Genomic DNA, 6137 nt, shown 5'->3' with positions numbered 1-6137 from the left:
AACTGTGGTAGGGTTCTAAAATATTGAGGTTACTCTAGGAGTAGTTACATAGACAATATTCATTAAATATTTCAGCAATTAAATAAAAGAAAAAACAGAAAAAAAAAACAAGAAAAGACATGAAAGAGACAAAAAAAAATCTCATATTAGATATTTTTAAATATTTTTTTAGAACCCTTTCATATACATGTCCGCCTAAAAAATGCATTTAATTTATTTAAATAAATAAGTTTTAGTACATTATTAGTTTTATTTGGTATAAAACCCCTGTATAAAAACTCTATGCAACGGAATTCCCTTAGTCGAGCGATTTGTCTAATGGTTCATTAATGATTATACACCATGAAATCTGGGATTTAAACTCTAGAAAATGTAAATTATGCATATAACAGAGAAAAAATATTACAAGAGAACTCAGCATGGTGCAAGGAGTACTGTTAATAGTATAATTATCTTTTGTACTAACCGTTCTGCTTGATATATACATGTATTCAAAGAGGAGATAATATCTGTTGTTAACTCGAGATTTACTATTTATCAGCACTTTTCTTTTGATTATTAACATCCTAATTTCAAATTCAAAACCATTTTTGCATATATATTTTAAAAGTTTCTAATACACATCTCATATTTCTCAAAGACAGTTGTAAAAATCTACCTTTTGAGAGAAAGAAAGATCACTCCACAAATGCTAATTGCTAGGACAAAAGAACAAGCACTAAAGCAGATGATAATGCTATAAAAGTCCAGGTTATGGTGAAGAACTAAAGCTGACAACGATGGAGATATACAGATACAAACTATATACATATTTGTTGGTCCATAAACTGCTCATACATTTTTCTTAATGATCTGCACTAACAATAGAAAGAAGAACAATCCATCACATGCTCTTCTTTCTTCTCTCCGGTAAAGCCACCACGGCACTTTTATACATGTTCAAATGATTCCTAGAAAGAAATGACTGAAAATCCGAATAACTCATCGATTCAAGGAGTCATCATCGTCCCACAACATTGAAGAATATAAATCATTACTCACTCGTTGATCAATGGAACCAAACTCATCATCAGATTCTCCTTCTCTCAACATCTCAATCATCTCCACAGCTTCTCTCATCTCCATCCTCCTCTCTTCTTTCTCTTCACAACATCTCAACCCTATTTTCAACAAATTAATCATTTCCCCTTTAGAATTCTTCTTCCCTTCCATTTCCTTGTCAAACACGTCACCTGTTTTCTTCTCCTTAACCATGTCACTAACCCAAGTCACAAGACTCATGTTTGGATCATAACCTTGCGACAAGTAATTCTCAGGGAATCTCCCTGTCAAAACCTCTAATATCAACACACCGAGACACCAAACATCTGTCTTCTTTGTCAAGACTTGTCCTTTTGCCGGCCCATACTCTGGTGTTTTGTATGCAGTCATGAAGTTGTGCGCGTGCTCTGAGCCCATCACTGGTCTTAGAGCGTAATCTGTTAGCAACGGCTCGAGTGATTCATCTAAAACCACGTTTGAAGACTTTATATGACCGTGAGGGATAGTTAATGTTGGTAACTCGTTGAACAAGTAATATAAACCCTTTGCTACTCCTTTTATGATCTTTAGACGTGTGATCCAATCCAAACCAGGTTGATCCGCTGAATGATTAGCTGCAAAAACAAAGAACATAGAATCCAAATTGTTAGTATGATTTGGTATTGAGATGGAAGTTTGTGAAATGAGTAATGAAATGTTAAAACATACTATGAAGATGGCTTGCCAAGCTATTATTAGACATAAACTGAGTGACTAAAAGCTTCTCTTCTTTCCGGTAATAGTAAGCGACGAGAGGCAATAGATTCGGATGGTTTAACCTCCCTAGCCTTCTCATATGCTCATGAAACTCATTTCTTCCGACATTGTTCATATGTTTATACCTCTTCACGACCAATGTTTGTCCGCTAGATATTGCTGCTTTGTATGAAGCACCAAACGTTCCACTACCAAGAACTTCAGCTGAAGCTTTAAGAAGATCTTGAAGACCAAATCTTTGAACATTGTCCCGCACAAATAGAAGCCTGCCTCCTGGATCAGGCGTTGATCTTCTCCTTGCGTGATTCACAAGAGATTCTGCGGGTTTATTGGTCCTAACCACTGGTTCATGATAAGTGTAGCTCTCTACACTTTCCTTACCAGAGGAAGAATAAGCTGACAAGAAATTTCTTCTTCTTCTTGACTGAATGAAACAGAATACAAGTGCGATGATCACTAGTAGTATGCCAAGAACAATCATAATGATCGCTATAGTGTTAAATGAACCGGTCTTGTTCCCCTGTGGAGAACTAAGAGGAGGACTAGGATGAGTTCTTGGATCAACAGGAATTACTGGAGGGGAAATAGAACATGGACTTAAGGGAGGACCACACAAATCTTTGTTACCTACAATATACAAAACATAAAAACATTCATGTTAAGCAATTTTTTTCTTATCAGAAATGAATAAATAATCCAAACTCATTTTATCTATAGTACATTGGCAAATATTTTTACAGCCCTAGCTAAGAACAACAAAAATATATAAACAATGAAAATATATAGTGAAAATTTTCAAAATCATATATATATATATATATATATGTGTGTGTGTGTGTTTTAATCAGTCGTTTATGTGGCTTAATCCATGGGCCAGCACCATCTATACAGACTAATGAAAATGTACCTGCAAAAGAGCCTGGGTCCATGTTTTGGAGGCTTTCAGGTATCGGTCCAGCGAGGTCATTGTTCTCAAAGCTAGCTAACTTAAGATCCTTTGTTTGAAATGTGGTATCTGCCCTTGAAACTGATTACCATTTAGCCTCACCTCTACAAGCCTTGGCAAAGAAGCTAAAGAAGAAGGAATTGTTCCTCGGAAGGCATTATTAGCCAGCAAAATCTTCTTCAAATGAGGCATATCTTGAAACGCAAGCGCGGGTATCTCCCCCGAAAACCGGTTATTAGACAAATACAAAGATCTCAACGCAGTGAGCCTCTTAACTTGAGGCATTGGTCCATCGAATTCATTGTTCATGAAGCTTATGGTTCGTAGATTCTTCATAGGAACCAATGGGTCGAGGTCTAGTTTCCCGGTTAATTCAAGTCCCTCGAGTTGTAACCCCCAAACGTAATTGCTACAAAGAACACCGAACCAATTTGCGTCATTTCCTTGACATGGTGATGTTGATGGATCCCAACTAAAAAACACCGAACCATTTGCTAATGTATATTTGAATCTCAAGAGACAATCTGCGTCTGAACCTGGCACAACCACTTGAGACATTACGGCCGGACATAACAAGGTGATGAAGATGATGATGAAGACAATGCAAGAAGGTATATTTTTCTTTGAAGCCGTGTTACACGCAAGCATAACCAGGTTCTCCCAATTGCGCATTGCGGTTACACACGTGATGGAATCGATTTGATCTCTGCGAAATCTTTCTTTTTGTTGTTTTTGTGTGTTCCGTGAGAGACAAGAAATTGTAAGAACGGAAAGAGGGAAGAACAAAACCTACCAAGAATAGACAAAGCACGAGTGTGTAAATTGGCAAAGATGTGATTCTTTTCTCCCTTTTTCTTTCTATTTTCGTTTTTTGATTTGTAACATCTTAAGATTGTTATTAGGTGGGAGAGAGATAAATGGGTAACCATTCAATTATCTTGTTTAAGTTATATATATGTAATATCTTTGTTGTTTTCGTTTCTAGATGGTTTATTTGGTTGAACTAATTTCAAGAATTAGCCTATAACTGGTAAATTATTCTATATTGTATCTGGACAAATTAAGCAATGTGTTATAAGTTAGAACTTGTAGAATTTATGAATTTCTCTTTTATTGCCAGTTGCACTACAAATTAAATAATATTCTTTCAGTTTTTAATAGATTTTTTGTAAATTTTCATAATTTATTTATTTTTATTATTAGTAATTCTAAATTCTTAATTTTAATTGATTGAATTTGTAGAATTACTATCGGTTTAAATTTGTTGAAAGTAGTTGATCATATGAAATCCCTTATATATTAAAATAGGAACATTATTAAGAATAAACCTTGTCTTCATGTGTGTTTTACAAGAGTGCCATTTACACGTGGCAGTTCTACAATCACTCTCAGCCCTTTTATCTAATAAGGATTAGTTTACTATATTAATTACATGAATTACCATTGATCATATTAATTAGTTTTGAATATATTGTATACTATTGTATGTTACGAATCATTTATGGTATATTCATATATTTGCTAATAAATTACGTTTCACAATGTAACAATTGTTTTCTTCAAATTTTAAATATATTTGCATTATAAATTCCAAATATACTAAGTTATGTATATAAAATTTTCATATTAAGAATAATATATGTCATCAAAAAGATAGTCAAACAACTTTTAAATATTCGCAAAGTATACATTTTTATTATGTCCATGTATTTACGATTTTGATTATAGTTTTAATTTTATCAATACCCATGTTGTATATAATCAACATTTCAAATAGTTTTTAAATTACAATAGTTTTATATGGGTACATGTTAGATAATATTTTATATGAATTTATGAATAAGAAATCAATAATGAACGGAAACTAATATTAAAAAAAACATTTTTAATAATCAATATTTCAAATATTCCATAAAAAAATCACTTTCAACATGGATGATTGGAAAGTGAATATTTGAAATTGTAATCACTGATTCTAATCACACATTTAACAAAGGCAATGCGCCAATCATAATATTAGATAATCTTTGTTTTGTTTTTTTTTTAATGGTTTTGGCAATGTTTTTTCTATATGTTTTAAGAAATTGTTTATCTTTTCTATTATGAGTAACCGAAGACAAACTGATCTAAATTTGCTTTATTCATTACTCAAACAGTTATACTACTTAGTAAGTGTATAGCTAAAGTTTGCGTGTGCAAGTATTGTTTGCTCTCTATTATAAAGTCCATTGATGTAAAATCGAGACTTATCTCCAATTTCATTCAAAAAAGAAATCCATATAGATGCTCAGTCAATCTCTTAATTTAAGCACCTTGACTTTGTAATTAGGAAATCATCATAAATGGTGATAGATAAATTATGAGTCAATTTAAAATTTTGAAATGATTAAGTTTATGGTCAAATATCATGATTAATATATTGTTTCATATTTTTTTTCCTTGCATATAATACTTTCCAAAAATTGAAATTTGGAAAGGAGGAATCAAGGATTTTATGATTGAATTATGCTGAAAATATATTCATTTCACCAAAATAAAATGCGTTTAAACATCATATTTTGTGACTATATATATCATACTAAGCTAAGCGCTTAGGCATCACATGAACAAATGTGTGTTAAACCACTTAGTTAAAGAGTTCGATATATTACCATTAGTTTAATTATTTACTTTTAAGATGGATAGCTCACTTCATTTGAAAATCAATATTCAATTTTTAATACATTTACTCCATGCAAAGGGTTTCAAATTGTCATTTCATAATTTATTTTATATTAATATTTGCTTATTCTTATTGATTTACTTGCATGATAAAATATTTCAATTAAACAAAACAAACATACAAGTTAAAAAAAACAGAATTTATATTGACATACTAAATTTCGTTTAAACCCATATTTTATAATATGTAATATTTCTTTCTATAACTTTAATATCGACATATTCAAAGTGATTATATTTTTAAATCTATTCACCATGCGCAAGGCGCAGGTTACTACCTAGTAATGTATCTATAGTTAAAACTTAAATATTTTATTACTATTTTGAAAAAAGACTACAAGTTTGCTTGAATTTTTTACCGTGATATTTAGCTTGGCTTTATTATCTGTCAAATGAATTAAATTATGTCATTGAGAAAATAATTAAAACTAGATTTGGACCCGCACGATTAATTTTCATGTTTATATATATTTTACATAAATAGAATATATATATATATATATATATATATAATTATTTTAAATATAACAATTTGATAATTTTCATGCTGTAAGTTAATTGATTATTTCAAATCATCACATATATTTGGTATTTTTATTATATATATTTTAAAGTTAAATTTTATTCAATTATTATGATCCTGATCCGTAATTCAAAGCGCTAGATTTCTTTT

General features: G+C 31.0%; 1 pseudogene; it reads right to left on the bottom strand.

Moving 5' to 3' along the window:
* Positions 1-633: 633 nt before the first annotated feature.
* Positions 634-3603, bottom strand: LOC106455007 (annotated as a pseudogene).
* Between the last annotated feature and the right edge of the window lie 2534 nt (positions 3604-6137).

This window comes from Brassica napus, chromosome A5 (assembly GCF_020379485.1).
Source record: "Brassica napus cultivar Da-Ae chromosome A5, Da-Ae, whole genome shotgun sequence".
NCBI lineage: Eukaryota > Viridiplantae > Streptophyta > Magnoliopsida > Brassicales > Brassicaceae > Brassica > Brassica napus.
The sequence above is the reverse complement of the archived record's forward strand: the minus strand, read 5'-3'. Positions and strand labels throughout refer to the sequence as shown.